At 38.5% G+C, this 16,174-nt stretch overlaps 1 protein-coding gene and 1 long non-coding RNA gene across 2 annotated transcripts in view; one reads left to right on the top strand and one right to left on the bottom strand.

The window, feature by feature from the left end:
• Positions 1–10,049: 10,049 nt before the first annotated feature.
• On the bottom strand, positions 10,050–11,504 carry LOC131632561 (uncharacterized). Its single transcript, XR_009293046.1, has 2 exons — positions 10,611–11,504; positions 10,050–10,344 (listed from the first exon to the last, which is right to left on the bottom strand). It is a non-coding gene; the product is annotated as an uncharacterized LOC131632561 (long non-coding RNA).
• A 42-nt stretch (positions 11,505–11,546) lies between these two features.
• Positions 11,547–16,174, top strand: part of LOC131632560 (uncharacterized) — a 44,034-nt gene continuing 39,406 nt past the window's right edge. The window contains exon 1 of the mRNA XM_058903300.1: positions 11,547–12,651. The gene's annotated coding sequence lies outside the window, so the exon portion shown is untranslated. The remainder of the gene's footprint in view (positions 12,652–16,174) is intronic.

Here is a 16,174-nt window from a genome sequence, read left to right as displayed (position 1 = left end):
TGAAAGAAAGATGCTCATCCAAATTAGGGAAAGTGTACAAGTCTGGGGATGTGCCAGAGCATGTCTTTCAGAGTCCTAAATGGGAGACTTTGATTGAAATTGAAATTGAAATGTTTGTTTGTTTGAATGTGGTAGAGTAGTAAAAATATCTCTCTATAGAGATAAGCTATGTCTATCTACTGTATAAAAGATTTGACTTTAGCTGGCTTTGTATGAGGCCCAAGCTTGAGGCTTTTTGATTGATTAATTAATATTATTGACTCTGGGAGATGACTCCACTGGGAATTAATTACAGGGTATTTTTGTGTTCTGTACAAAGCCCAGAATTGAGGCTGACTCTTATTTAGGGATACTCTATTTGTGTGCCTTGTACAAAGCCCAAGGTTGTGGCTAACTGTTGAGGATAATTGAATGAATGACTCTATTTTATGTGCCTTGTACAAAGCCCAAGGTTGTGGCTAACTCTAGCTAGGGAAAACATTATTTTCTGCCTTGTACAAAGCCCAAGGTTGTGGCAGACTCTTAAATAAATGAATTGAGTATGGATGACTCTAAGGGGAAAAGATCCTAGGTGTTAGGAATCTTTGACACATGAAAGTATGGTTTATCTGCCTTGTACAAAGCCCAAGGTTGTGGCTACTGAATGATGAAGGACTCACTGGGGAGACTCTATTATCTGCCTTGTACAATGCCCAAGGTTGAGACTGACTCTTAACAGGGGAGTTTTATTGTTTGGGTGCCTTGTATGAAGCCCAAGGTTGAGGCTAACTGTTTTTGTTGGTTTTGACTCTACTGAGGAGATTTTATTTATTAAAAGACTGTTTTTCTTTGGAAGCTAACCCTTTCCAGGGATTTTGACTCAGCTGGAGAAAATTGTCTATTAACAGACTGACTTTATCATGTTTTTTGGAGGCTGACCCTTTCCAGGGGTTTTGACTCTTTTGGGGAAATTATCTCCTAAGAGAAATGAATCTTTATTTTTTTGACATTTTTTTATTAATTGACTTTGGAGGCTAACCCTTTCCAGGGGTTTTGACTCTTTTGGGGAAATTATCTCCTAAGAGAAATGAATCTTTGGTTTTGAAAGATTGATATTGGAGGCTAACCCTTTCCAGGGATTTATATTAAAAATGAAAGAATGTGTGGAAGCTAACCCTTTCCAGGGATTTATTGAAATGGAGGTTAATTTTAATTGACTTTGGAGGCTAACCCTTTCCAGGGGTTTTGTTGAAAATGAATGGCAGAAAGATTATCTAATGGAGACTTCTTGTTTAAAGCCCAAGATGAAGGCTGACTCAATGCTGAGGATGACCCAAAGCATGGATCCTAGACTCTGCTAAGGAAGATTGATGAAGATAAGGGTGACAGAGACTGTCCATGTCTCTCATTCCAAAAGGTGTACTCAATGCAAAATTGAGACAAACTTAGCTTGTTTAAAGTCTGGTTTAAATTGGAAGAAACTCACCAGGGTAGGCTAAAAGGTGACTAAAGACCTGTTCCTATGTTTATAAGAAACCTGATGGGTCCTTGTATACAAGCTCAAGAGGAAGCTGGAAATGCTTTTAAGAAGCCTGTGGGTCCTTGTACAAAGCCCAAGAGGAGGCTAATCGAGGGTCCTTGTTATAGCACAAGAGAAAGCTATGTGGTTTTGAACTTATTTTGGCTCTAAGCAAATGGGTAAGAGGTTTCACCGGGAATAATTCCTCTTTGGGTGGATGTGTCCTATTTATTTGGATTCTAAGGTTTTTGCCAAGATGTTTCACCGGGAATAATTCATCTTGGGGGTTTGAACTACAGATCTCTAATTAGGAAAGAGCCTTCACCGGGAAGACATTCTCAATCCTAGGCCATATTCCTATAATATATATATAGTTTAACTGTCCTAAGGTTTATACTCAAACGTAGTTCTAAACTAATATATGCACAATTTATATTTGACAGTAATTTAAATAAAGACTGTAAATTGAAAGCTTGTAAAGCCTAACCTGGATGGAGTGGAGGCCATTGAAGAAGTATGTACAGAGCCTCAACAGTAATTTTTGTTGTTTTGTTGATGACAATTGAATATATGATAAACAGTTAATGGTTTTTGAAAACAGAAGAAGTGAAGATGGACAAAGGTCACATAGGTATCTGAAGAGTTTCACCGGGAATAATGCCCTTCAAATACCAGAAGAATGTTTTGAAAACAGAAAGAAGATTTTGAAAATACAGTTTTGAAAACAAGCTAAGAAGAGGAGGTGTTTGGGACTTACACTCTATTAGAGGCCCAGTACTTTACAGTACTGGTGTAAAAGCAATTGAAAATGATTTTGAATGATACAAGGTTTTGTTGTATGAAAACCCTAATCATTTGATTTATTCGGAGATTGAAAACAGTTTTGAGAATTGACAAAAGTCAACTTAATTAAGGTAAAAATAAAGATTTTTTACTTAATTAAGACCTAAACAATTAGGGTTTTATCATAAACTTTATTTACAAAATGATTTAGGTTAAAACAAAGTGAAAATATGTATTAAAGTATTTAAGAAAACACCTAAAACATACTATTTTAAACCTAATAAAAATACATGAAATAAATAATATTTTTATGATTTTTTTGATTATTCACAAAATAGATATGTTAAATAAAAAGTGTGTGAAAATGATTTAATTTGATAAGTGAATTAATTATGTGAAGTTGTGAAGAAAATGAAAAGGAAAAGTGATAAAAAAATATTTTGGCCTCACCATGGTTTGAACCCACGCCCTTGAAGCCAACAATCAAAACACACACCAACCAGCCAACGCGCGCATGGTGTTATAGAGGGCATTTCATTGCAATATGTGTGTTGTCTAGTGCATAGAGTGGAAAAAAGAAAATAAAATCAAAAGGTCTGAGGCGAGGGGGATTCGAACCCCAGACCTTGGGCATGAGGAGACTAAGAGCGCATGTGTGGCCACTAGGGCAAGTTATTCATTCGTTAAGGAAACGCCTATCATTAAAAATAAAACAAACTTCGCTCAGAGATTTGAAAAATGGCGCCACCCTCCATCTTCGTCTTCAACCTCAAGCTCCATCAATTCAAATTTCTGAACTCTCTCAACTCTCAACCATTTGCAATGATGTAAACATGAAACTTGCTCTAAATTCACTCACGATTCTAAATATGTAACTAACATGAATTAATATTAACTACATCTAACTAATTTACCAGAAATCGTGAAGAACCCTAAAATTTCAAAATCAAATTAAATGACTATACTGAAAGATAAATGGATGATGATAGAGGGTTTTCAATCCTCTGATGATGCTGAACAAGATAGAATCGAGCTATTTCACAAAGAGTACTTAAATTAGAAAAGTGAGGTTCAGAAACTTACCTCTGAAAATGGAGGTCGTGAGGATGATAGAGACCACCTGGGCTTGAATGGATGATCTCAATAGCTTCCCTGAGACTCAATGATGCTAACTGGATGCTTATTGTAGCCTGAATCCTTCTGAATTGTTCTATGGACCTCCCTCGATTTGAGCTTCAAGTGGACATGGAGGTTGTTGAATTTGGAGTTACAGACGAGCTGCAGCCATCTGGTTAGCTTCACTATGACCTGAGGAGTGTGCCTGGATGATTGGCTTGGCTTGAAACCTCCTGAATTGTTCTGTGGTCCTCCAACTGCAAGTGCTCCAAATGAGAGGTGGAGATGATGATTCTCCACGCCCAGCAGTGTTCCAGAGGTTTGGATCACCTCCAAATGCCTCCCTCAATGTGTTTGAATACTTATTTTCAAAGAGAGAGCTTTGGTTTGAAGAATCCGAGTCTTCTTGCCAAAGGACCTTTGAAAAAACTAAGTATGAAGAAAGAAAAGAGAAAGCAAGAATTCTGTTGCTTTTGTGTGTTTTCTGAATGAGAATGAGGCCTCTATTTATAGGCAAATGGATGCAGATCAATTGGCTGTGGTGAGCTTGCTTAGTGTAGTGAGTTTGGTTTCTTAGCCATGAAGAAATTCAAAGAATCTCCAAAATGCAATGATGCATTTTCGGGCTAGCTTCCCCTATCCATTGATCTTGCAGGATCTTAGGGAACATTTCTGATATGTAGCAAGTTTCTATTGGCTTAGGAGAAGATTCCAATTGGTGAATCATTGCTTATCATAAATTCTCAAAAGTAATGATTACATAATCACATGTTCTTGCTTTTGGGAATCTTCTTCAATCTTCATGCCATGGTGAAAATGAATGCATGGTATTGTTTCAGACATGTTATGGGTCGTGTAGCATCCATTCATGAAGCAAAAATGCACAAAATTGCAAAGTTCCAATTTGCACATGACCTATAATTTTACTTCATGAGGCCAACTTTGAACAAGCATAACTCCTAGCTCAAATTGAATTTGGAGAAGGTTGAACACAATTTGGAAAGCCCTAAACATCTACTTCAAATCATTAGTTTATGTCTTCTTCAGAATCATTTGGGAAATTTGTGAAAAATGAGCCCAAAGTTGGATGAAAACTAGGTTAAAACACTTAGAAAAATTTCTAAGTGTTTATGACCTAAACTTCAAAATTTCCAAAACTTCATAAATGGTTGATCTTTTGAAAAAAGTTCCCTTGTAAGATGTTGTTTTATTTTGCAAGATCTACAACTTTCATGTTGGAAGTTTTTTGAGTTGTGTAGGTGAAATTTTGAGTTCTCACCATGCCTTCAAAAACCCTAATTCCCGACTTTTTGCTCCTTGATGAATTTCTTTGAATTTCTTTGGTCAAATGACTTTGACATCCATATATTGATGATATTGATCTTTGAAAATCATTATTTGACCAAAAACCTTAAAAGTCAATGATGATCCTTCACAGTTGACTTTTCCATGACAAAGTGAATTTTTGGGCTTTTGTGTAGAAACAAGATCTTCTCCTCAAATGAATGATGTAAATGGATTATATTGAGGTAGTAGAGATTCTTGAATCATGTCTTGAGTTTTGGATTCATGCCCTGATTAAAAGTCCACTATCTTGGTGAATTAGGTCAAAACCCTAATTTGTCGACCATGTGAAAATAATGACTGTAGACTTTGAATTGAAGTGTGATGTCCGGTGGATCTTGTAATATGAGATATTTGAAGATGATTGATGTCTTTGAATGATCCCCTGAGGTTTTTTAGGGCTTCCCAAATGTGATCCCTGATTTCAGTCCTTGATAGGCTCAAAACCCTAGTTTGGTGACCTGAGTAAACCTGTACTCAGATGACTGGATGTCTAATCAATCATAGATGAGAAAAATGAAGTCCTTGAGCCCCATGATTGTATTAGGGACTAATCCTTGTATTGATTGATCCTTTGCCTGAGCTTTCTTGTCTTTGAGCATCCTCGATTAGATACCAGATGGAGAAGTAACTGCTCTGGGAACTTGTCTTGACCTGATGAAAAATCCTGAAGATATGCCATCTCAGGGGGGTCAAAAATTAGGGTATGACAAGTGCTATGAAGCTTCAGAATCAGAAGCAAGAAGAAAGATAGCTCTTGGATTCTTGAAGCAAGCTGAGTGCTAGGAAGCTTCAGAATCAGAAGCAAGAAGGAAGAATGATCAGAAATTCTGATAATAGAATATTATCCAAATCATTGTCTATTTGCTCTGATACATTGTCTATTGGATCTGATATATTCTATATGGCTTATATGGCTCTGATACATATTTTGTGTTCTGATACACACTTTATGTTCTAACTCATTCATGCTGACTTTTGTCGTTTAGTTTTGTTCTGTAACATTTCAGGATGTAGAGATGCTCTGATGATGCTCTGGTACATTCAACAATGTTCTGATACAATCTAGCATGAAGTGATGAAAGAAGAAATTCAAAGCTCTGAAGCTATCCGAGGGAAGCAGAAATCAGAAGTTGTGAATGTTCTAAAGATCCAGAAAACTCAAGTTCTGAAGCTGTCCTAAATGGAATCAGAAATCAGAAGCTGTGAATGTTCTGAAGATCAAAGAAATTCAAGTTCTGAAGCTGTCCTAAATGGAAGCAGGAATCAGAAGCTGTGAATGTTCTGAAGATCAAAGAAATTCAAGTTCTGAAGCTGTCCTAAATGGAAGCAGGAATCAGAAGCTGTGAATGTTCTGAAGATCAAAGAAATTCAAGTTCTGAAGCTGTCCTAAATGGAAGCAGGAATCAGAAGCTGTGAGTGTTCTAGGGATCTAAAGAAATTCAAGTTCTGAAGCTGTCCAATGGAAGCAGAAGTCAGAAGCTATAAATTATCAGAAGCAAGAAGCTTATGTGATCGTCTCTACCGAAATAATCAGGGAAGTCTTTTATTATTAAAGTTCTTCGAGTATTTATTTCAGGGGGAGATTATTCATCTCAGGGGGAGATTGTTAATCTCAGGGGGAGACACATTCACATGCTTATGCTATAGCTGTGTAATTTGTCTTTAGCCGTCTGCTCTTTCTGATCGCAAATTCATATCATTTATATATGTTTTTGTCATCATCAAAAAGGGGGAGATTGTTAGAACAAGATTTGTTCTGATCAATATTCTTAGTTTTGATGATAACAAGGATATGAATTTTGTGTGAGATAATGTGGTACTCTAATACATTGCAATTTCCCTTTCAGGAAATATATAAAGAGTATGCACAAATCAGCGCTCAGAAGCTTTGTCTCAGAAGGTTCAGCATGCAACATCAGAACATGGTCTGGCAAGACATCAGAAGATGGTCAAGGCAGAATCAGAACATGGGTCTATGGAAGCATCAGAAGAACTTGAGGTCAGAAGCAGAAGCACTGAAGTTCTCATGGTATCACGCTCAGAAGCACTTCAAGGTCAGAAGACAAGAAGATGCTATGCACCAAGCTGATTGACTCTGATGATATTCAAATATTATATTCACAAACATCAGATCAGAAGAAAGTACAGGTGGCAGGCTACGCTGACTGACAAAAGGAACGTTGGAAGCTATTAAAGGCAACGTCAGTAGACACAGCGTGAACAAGGCTCGAGGTAGTTGACAAAAGCGTGAAACATTAAATGCAAAGCTGTACGGAACACGCAAAGCATTAAAGGCGTTCAACGGTCATCTTCTCAAACGCCTATAAATATGAAGTTCTGATGAGAAGCAAGGTTAACAATTCTGAACGAAATTATTCTGAAAGACTTGCTGAAACGCTGTTCAAATTCAAAGCTCAGAAACTTCATCTTCATCAAAGCTCACTACATTGCTGCTGTAATATATTAGTGAGATTAAGCTTAAACGTTAAGAGAAATATCACTGTTGTGATTATAGCTTTTAAGAAGCATTGTAAAACTCTTATTTGATTACATTAATTTGTAAGCAACTAGAGTGATCAAGTGTTGATCAGGATACTCTAGGAAGTCTTAGCTTGTGTCTAAGCAGTTGTAATTAGAGTGATCACGTGGTGGTCAGGATACTCTAAGAAAGTCTTAGCTTGTGTCTAAGCATTTGTTCCTGGAGTGATCAGGTTGTGATCAGGATACTCTGGAAGACTTAGTCGCGGACTAAGTGGAAAACCATTGTAATCTGTTGCGATTAGTGGATTAAATCCTCAGGTGAGGTAAATCACTCCGTGGGGGTGGACTGGAGTAGTTTAGTTAACAACGAACCAGGATAAAAATAACTGTGCAATTTATTTTTATCGTTCAAGTTTTTAAGACTACACTTATTCAAACCCCTCATTTTCTAAGTGTTTTTCTATCCTTCAAGATTCACATGCATCCTCAACAGAATCTATTTTCGTCAAGGATTTCCCCATCGGAATGCGTCTTATACAAGCGAGTTGGTCACTCCTCATCAGAGTTATCTCCATGACTTGCCCTTATCTCCACATCCCCAGAGTGTCGAGAATTTGCTTCTCCAAAGAAGTTGCCAGGGTATTCCCCAAGCAAGTAAGTGGGATGTTCTTATCTTCAAGCAAGATTTATCCCCCAAACAGAGCTCGCGTCTAGATTTGATCGTCTCCAGCAGATTTCTGATCCATCTTTGCCCGCTCGCAGTTTGTGACTCCTGGTCACTCATCTTGTCCTCCCCGTAGAGTTCTATACTCTCTCAAGGACTGCTTCAGCAATTCAGTGCTCCTCCGTTGTCTCCCTAAACAACGTTCAAATCATGCATCATTCGCATTGCATTCTTTAAGCGTGTAGCGTCTTCCTTATCGGAAACGTTATTCCGTACACATTCATACATGCATCATGCATAAATCATATCATATCTGTTTCTTTCTGCAGGAAAGTTATCCAGATTCAAATGCTCCCTAGAGAGCAATATTCGCCTAGTCATTACAGGCGCTTATCCTGATGTTTTGAATCAGAAGAGGATTGTTCTACTTATTTTCTGGCATAGCTCAGATCAGTTCAAAGACATTCCTATTCCCGATGCCCCCAGATTGGTGGAAGATATTTGTTCCTATCCTGAGATCCAGCTCAGTTGAAGGAACCGCCTCCGGATCTCCCAAGATCTTACGAAGGAGCAAGCCCTCTGATACATCAGATCAGTTGGAAATATCTACTCCCTGACGATTTAGTTCGTTCAGAAGAAGAAACTCGTTTGCCCAGTCCTGATGCCTAACCATCAGTTGAAGACGTTTTCTTTACCCGGCGTACACAGTTCAGAAGAGATATCTGTTCCTATCCTAATATTCAGATTCAGATTAGTTGAAGGAACCGCCTCCGGATCTCCCAAGATCTTACGAAGGAGCAAGCCACTGATATCATAAGATCAGATGGAGATGTCTGCCTGATCGACTTTGTCTTTCAGATGAAGATTGTCCTACTTATTTTCTGGCATCATGTCCAGATCAGTTTAAAGGCATTCTTTCCCCGGCGTACACAGTTCGGAAGAGATATTGTTCCTATCCTGATTTCCAGTTCAGTTGAAGGAACCGCCTCCGGATCCCCGTGGTCTTACGAAGGAGCTAGCCGCTAATTCCCAGATTAGTAGGAATATCTACCTGATGATTTAATTGCATCAGAAGAGATGTCTGCCCAGATTCCCAGATCATGATTCCCAGATCAGAGATACCTATTACCAGTTGATGTCCGATTCAACCGTTGTATCTCCCTCGATTCCCAGATCGACTTAAGACATCTATCCCGATGCATGTTCGGAGACATCTGCTACGTCTGATACTCAGATCATTCGAGATGTTCGTTCTCTTGATGCCCAGATCAATTGAAGTGTTTCCCCTGCCTGTGGGTGCCCGTTCCTTCTTATCGCAAGTTGGAGCTTATTTAATTATCCAGGTCAATTGAAGTTTTTTCTCCCTGCCTGCGGGGTGGTACATTCCTTCTTATTACAAGATGGAATCTTCAATCGATCAAGAGCGCAAATTTTCGAGTTCATTCTGGTATTCAATCTCCTTCCACCTCAACGGTTCGAAACTTTTGTTTCTCACTCGCCAGGTTCAAGAAGTTTGAATAGGGGCAGCTGTTGCACCCCAAAATTTGCCCTCTTTATCTGTGCTATAAGTTATCAATGGCGTTATTTCGTCAATTAAAAGTTGAAGAAAAATAATAAAGAATTCCATTTGTATGTGGTGTTTACAATCGTTAATTCAACTGAGCTTCATTGGATTTCATGTGGAGGAGTTCTTACGTTCTTAATTTTTATCTTCCTCAAGAATTCCTCAAAGCTTCTTTGTTATGTCAGTTTTAAATACCAATGTGAGTCATGACATGAGAGGTGAATTTGTAGATTCATTGTGATCAAAGAAGTTTTTGTTCTCATCACTGTTACTCGTTGTTTGCAATACAAGTTGACTTGGATCTAAGACGGCGTACAAGGTTTTAATTCACATTCTTGTGCAAGTATGAGATATAAAGTTGTGTCGATTCAAGAGACTACTTAATGACATGAATTTTGATTTGTGTTCAAGATTAATCGGTTCGTTCTTAAGCATTTGATTTGGCAAAGAATTGGTGCAAGTTGGAAGATTCATTCATATATACAAGATTCAAGATCATTCAACCATATTCATCATTCATTCATTACAAAAAATACTCAAAAAGTCCATACACTACAAAATAGTCCAATCCATTACAAAAAAAAATAGAACCATCATTATTACAACTTCAAGTCAAGTTATATCACCATTACATCATTGACCATCAAAGGAAATATATACATTCTATTCAAAATTCAAACTATCCAAAGCCTATTCTTGTTCTACATGTCAAATGTCTGTGTACACCATTTATGCTAGCTTCAATCGTGACCAAGCAATTTCAAGAGGACTTGTGTTTGTGCCATGGATTCTATTAACCTGCCCCATCCAAAACATGCTCGTGGTACCAGTGTTAAAGTTGAAGATATTCAAGCACAATCTGCATCCTGCAGATAAACCTCATGTGAAATCCTACAAGAAAACCAAACCATAAGAATCCGGCAAGCTAAAAAGAAATCAGCAGCATAAATAAACCGAACCAGGTCCACAATACCGGGCACCTCATACAAAAAAGACAGACTTGCACATTAAGCCAAAACGATATCTAAGTCGGTTTAAAAAAAAAACTCCACAAAATCCTTTCCGGTTCAGCATAACAAAACGGTTCACAAACAAAGAGGATTGGAACAAAAAAAACTGAGAGAACCGAAGAACGTAGCGGAATTTTTGGGGAGAACCTGTAACAAACTTCTCATAACAGAATCTCCAAATCTTCTCCCTCGATTTCACTTTCTTCATCATCTTCAACGTTCAACCTTGAACCATCACTGAATCCACAGCATAATCATCTTCATCCTCTCAACTCATCTTCATCAACCTCTAACCGAATCTTGAACCTTCTCCAATCTTCATTCACCATTAACACGATTCTTCAATTTTCCTTAAAACCTTCTTCAATCTGTAAATAAGAAAACCAGAAAATCGATAACAGAAAAGTTCAACCTATAACAAACTCTTGAATCAACATTCTTCATCTTTCAATCATCAGTAATCCACAACCTTCATCGCTCTGAATCTCTAATCACAAACACAGAAAATCACCAATCAATCTCTCGAACTTCAACCTCCAAGAGCTGCCTCGTCAAATTCAACCACAACGCAACAATCTCCCTCACGTTCTTCATCCATATTCAAGAACGCAGCAAGAACATCATCAATCTTCAACGTTCACAAGAACTTCTCCCTGCTCACGCTCTCGACCGCTACAACCTCCATCAATCTAAGATCTTCACATCAGCTTCGATTCTCCATCACTACTTGCAACAACAACGGTGTTCAACATCAACTCAGAAGCGCATCTGCAGCTTCGCTCACGGCATCATCATCGCTCAGCGTGCAACAACTTCGACGATTAGCGTATCAAACGAGAGGTGCGAGTCGGAGAGAGTTTGAGAGTGAGAGATAAGAGACAGAGAGAGAGAGGTTCGAGTGGAGACGGCTACATTTGTTTGTGAGGTGGTGGTGAACGACGAAATTCTCGTCGGAGAAAAAGAGCCGCGGCGGCGTGGAAGAGGAAGAAGAAGCCTGAATTCCAAAGACTTCAATAGTCACAACAAGTTAACCCTAATCCTTTTCATGCTTTAATTAACGTCATTTTTTTAACTGAGTTTAATGAGATTTAATTGGAATTAGGTGTTAGGATTTGATTGGTAATTAGAGATAATCTGGATTAACATTGTGATTAACTTGATAAGGTTAGTTGAATTAAAATTCTGATGCAATTGGATCAAACAAAAAACTGGATATAGAATGCATAAGGCCTACACCGAATTGCTGCTAGTACACCACCCCTGGGCCCATCGCACCACTCCCTTTTTTGGTGCTGAACAAAAACTGCTTGGGCCTCTACCTGTTTGGGCCACGCGCCCTTATCATTACCACACCTTGATTTCACACTTAAACCCCTTTGTGTGTATAAAATTCATTTTAGATTTAGTTTTGTTTCAACTAGTTTGTTGTCTTTTTTTTTTAGTATAGAAAATGTAAGAAAAATATTATGTTTGGTTAGATTTTTGCTTGAAAAAAAAAGAATAATAAAAAACATGTAACATGTTCTCTTGTTAGAATTTAAATGTTTTGTTATATTGTTTAGTTTTAATTCTTTGATAAAATGCTATAAAAAAAATGATGTTTGATTAGCTTTCTCGCATTGATAAAAATAACCAAAAACATGTAATATTTTGCTTGTTAGACTTTAATTGTTTTGTACATAGTTTTGTTCTTTTACTTTGAGATAAAAATGTCATGAAAATAATTTGCTCTTGTTAGATTTTGTTTTAGAATTTAATTACTAGTATTTTCTATGGCGGGTGTGTGCCTTCTTGTTATTACTGATTTGGTTGTTGAGATGTACGAGGTACTTCGAGAGAGCCTTTGATTGCGATTCGACTTGCTTTCGTGTTCCACTTTATTTGTGGGACACGAATTCGCTTTCGGTGCGACTTGATTTGCGTCGTGTTCCATTTTATTTGTGGGGCACGAACTTATTTCTGATCGATTCATCCGATCTCTCATTCATTGAGATGTATATTCCTGTATTGTCTGGTCTGTGCTCTTTTGCAGGTTGCCCGTGTGATCATGCTCGACGCGTACCACACGTCGCTCGTGATTTATTTTCACGACAATGCTTTCAGACTTTGCTTGATGCTGGCTTACGCGAAGTATTATGGACTTCTTTGCTTTTGCTTGCTAGCTCATTGCGGATTTGCTATCCGCTCGGTATTCTCCTTGTCCCTTTTACTCTTTCACGCACCATACGATGCCATGAGAAGTAGGATAGGCATGCAGCATCATTCATAACATGAGAAGTAGGGTAGACATTCATCTGGCCAAGCCCTCGAAAGAGGCTCTGTTTTTGTTTGTTTACTGTTTTCAGTCTATTTCCAGTTATTCGTTTGATCAACCGTCTCGGAGGACTTTCCCCGTGGACGGTAGCTTCGGAGGACTTTCCCCGTTAGCTAGAACGTTTATTTCCAGTTATTGTCTTGTTCACCCGTCTCGGAGGACTTTCCCCGTGGATGGGAGCTTCGGAGGACTTTCCCCGTTAGCTAGAACGCTTATTTCCAGTTATTGTCTTGTTCACCCGTCTCGGAGGACTTTCCCCGTGGATGGGAGCTTCGGAGGACTTTCCCCGTTAGCTAGAACGTTTATTTCCAGTTATTGTCTTGTTCACCCGTCTCGGAGGACTTTCCCCGTGGATGGGAGCTTCGGAGGACTTTCCCCGTTAGCTAGAATGTTTATTTCCCGTTATTTTCTTGTTCAACCGTCCCGGAGGACTTTCCCCGTGGACGGTGGCTTCGGAGGACTTTCCCCGTTAGCTAGAACGTCTCCCTATTTCTCAGGTCACTACTTCGGTAGTTTGCTTGCTTTACGAGCTGAGCTCGTTTGTGTGTTGCATTTGCATTGATTACTACTTTGGTAATTTGTTTGTTTCTCGAGCGGAGCTCGATTGTATGCCATATGTTTGTGATGCTTGTTCACTATCTTCTTATCTGCTATGCCTGTTAGCATGATATCTTTGTGATGCTTGTTCACTATCTTCTTATCTGCGATGCCTGTTCGTTTGATATCTTTGTGATGCTTGTTCACACGTGCACATGTATGCCTGTTACATGTTGTTTGCGATGCCTGTTCGTATGATATCTTTGCGATGCCTGTTCGCATGTTCTTATTTGTGATGCCTGTTCACATGCCATGTTTGCTAGGATCTTTGTGATGCTCCTTGTTTGCATGCTCCCTTAGGGTGCTCGGTTCCGTTTCTCTAAGAGACGTGAATCGAGATAGAAATAGAAACTTTTGGGCCGAACTACGGCGCTCTGATTTCTCCATTGCACGTTGGAGGTACGTAGGCACAGGGTACGAACACCCTAGCGAGCGAACTTTTCTTTTTGTTGTTGTTTTGTTCGACCTTTTCTTCTTATCATGTTTGCGTACTATTTTCATGTTTCCTTTTATCTTGTATAGCCTTCCATTGCATGTTTCCCTTTGCACATTGTCGCGGGGAAAAATCGTATCTTTTTTCGGGATGAGACACCTGATGCCTTCTTTGGGCTCGAGTGCTCAAAAAATGATTTTTCTTTTGTTTCGACCAAACTTTTTATTGTTTCCAAAGTAGGAAAAAGGAAAAAAGCTGCAATAACCTTAAAAGTGGGGGAGAGATCTTTGGGTAAGAGGGTTGGTTATACGAAGGGAAGGTATTAGCACCCAACGTATCTATAGTACTCTATAGGTTTCTTTGTTATGTTTTTCATTCTATGTTATGAAGAGGTTCTTGTGAGATAGGTGGGACCTAGGGTGTTTGTTTGATTATGCTCGCAAAGATCATCGCGATCCTCTGCATACATATACCTTAGAGGGAATCAGAGCATCTGTAGCTCGGGGTCTAAGGGTGCTAAGGTTTGAGTGGTTTGAGGGAGAAGTTTTGCTCTCCAAGGATACGACCTTGTGCCTACGTATTCTCAAAGGGATGTTGAGAAAGTCAGAGCAATCGTAGTTCCCACTTATGCTAGTGGAAGCAAAGGATAAGAGACAAATGTCATCTAAATGTTCGATGTATCTAATCTATATCATCACATACATCTGTTTGATTTTGTTTGAAATCTTTTCATTATAAGCCCTGGGCCATGCCACTTATGGTGCTTAGAATGATAAAGATGTTTTTTTTTAGCCAGCCTTGTGGCAAAAACTTTCAATGAAGTCAGCCTTGTGACAAAAAGTTTTGATTAATCAGCCAGCCTTGTGGCAAAAGTTTCAATGAAGTCAGCCTTGTGACAAAAACTTTGATTAATCAGCCAGTATGGTGGCAAAAAGGTTTGATTGATTAGCCAGCCTTGTGGCAAAAAAGTTAATTTGATTGATTGATTGATTGTTTGTGATGATATAGAAGAGATACTCCTATCATAGAGATGATAAATGTCTAATCTCCTAGGGTATTTGATTTGGATATTGGGGATGCTTATAAGAAGCCCGTGGGTCCTTGTACGAAGCCCAAGAGGAGGCTATCCGAGGGTCCTTGCATTGTAAGCCCAAGAGGAGGCTATGGGAGGGACAATCGAGGGTCCTTGCATTGTAAGCCCAAAAGGAGGCTATGGGAGGGACAAGTCGTTTGTACGAAGCCCAAGAGGAGGCATGGTATAGTTGGTTTGAGCTCTTAGAGCGGTTTCACCGGGAAACCATACTCTATGTCCTAACCTAAACTAGAGAGATTCTTTGCACGAAGCCCAATAGGAGGCTATGGGGAACCTAGTGTTGTACTAAGTTGAACACAATCACAAATATGTACAAGTATGAACAAACATGGACAAACATGAACAAGTATGAACAATTACATATATATGACAAAGTGTGTGTATATAATGGAGTTTATGAAGGAAATATACCTGTAAGCATGATCCATTTGTATACACGGGGGCTCGGGACTTATACTCGGGGAGAGGCCCATTGAGTTTATTCAAAAGCTATGTAAATAAATATTTACAAGAGGGGCTTGGGACTTATACCTACATGGAGGCCCATGGTATTTTTGGGAGGATTTAAAGAAAACCTTCATTTTTGATTTGTTATTCGAGTTTAAAAATCAAATTGATCGAGGTATGTACAAAAAGGTGTATGTACAATGAAATACCTAATTTCATGCAAGGGAATGAGACTTATACCTATGTGGAGGCCCAGATTGATTTTTGAAGAAAAACCCTAACTTTGATCTTGTTATTCGAGGGTTTAAATCAAATTGATCGAGGTATAAAAGATAGGTATATATACAATAAAAAAACCTAAATTTATACAAAGGAATGGGACTTATACCATAAGGGATGCCCATGTTTTATTTCATAAAACATGGTTGATTGATTTGTTAAAAACGCGAGGTTTCGTCGTTTGAAAACAGTTTGAAAGTTTTTGTTTTGAAAGAAGTTTTCTGTTTAAATAAAAACTGTACAAAGAAAAGGAAAGGGACTTATACTCTCTAATATTCGAGAGGCCCAGTTGTTTTAAAAATCAATTGATCAATCCAAAAAGATTTGATCAAGAGTTTTTTTGAACAGAAAACCAAAAAGAAATGGTTTATTGTTTTGAAACCGAGTTGAATGATTTGAAAGTGAATTGATTATTATTGTGAAAACAGTTGATTGAGTTTTAGGCTTACCTCGAAGAATGAGAAATCGGATTTCAGAGTTTGAGGTGTTACCTTGATCCTCAAGTGATGCTTGGAATAAATTAGGATCTCAACAGATATTAAGCATCC

This window comes from Vicia villosa, unplaced genomic scaffold (genome assembly GCF_029867415.1).
Source record: "Vicia villosa cultivar HV-30 ecotype Madison, WI unplaced genomic scaffold, Vvil1.0 ctg.000960F_1_1_3, whole genome shotgun sequence".
Lineage (NCBI taxonomy): Eukaryota > Viridiplantae > Streptophyta > Magnoliopsida > Fabales > Fabaceae > Vicia > Vicia villosa.
The sequence above is the reverse complement of the archived record's forward strand: the minus strand, read 5'-3'. Positions and strand labels throughout refer to the sequence as shown.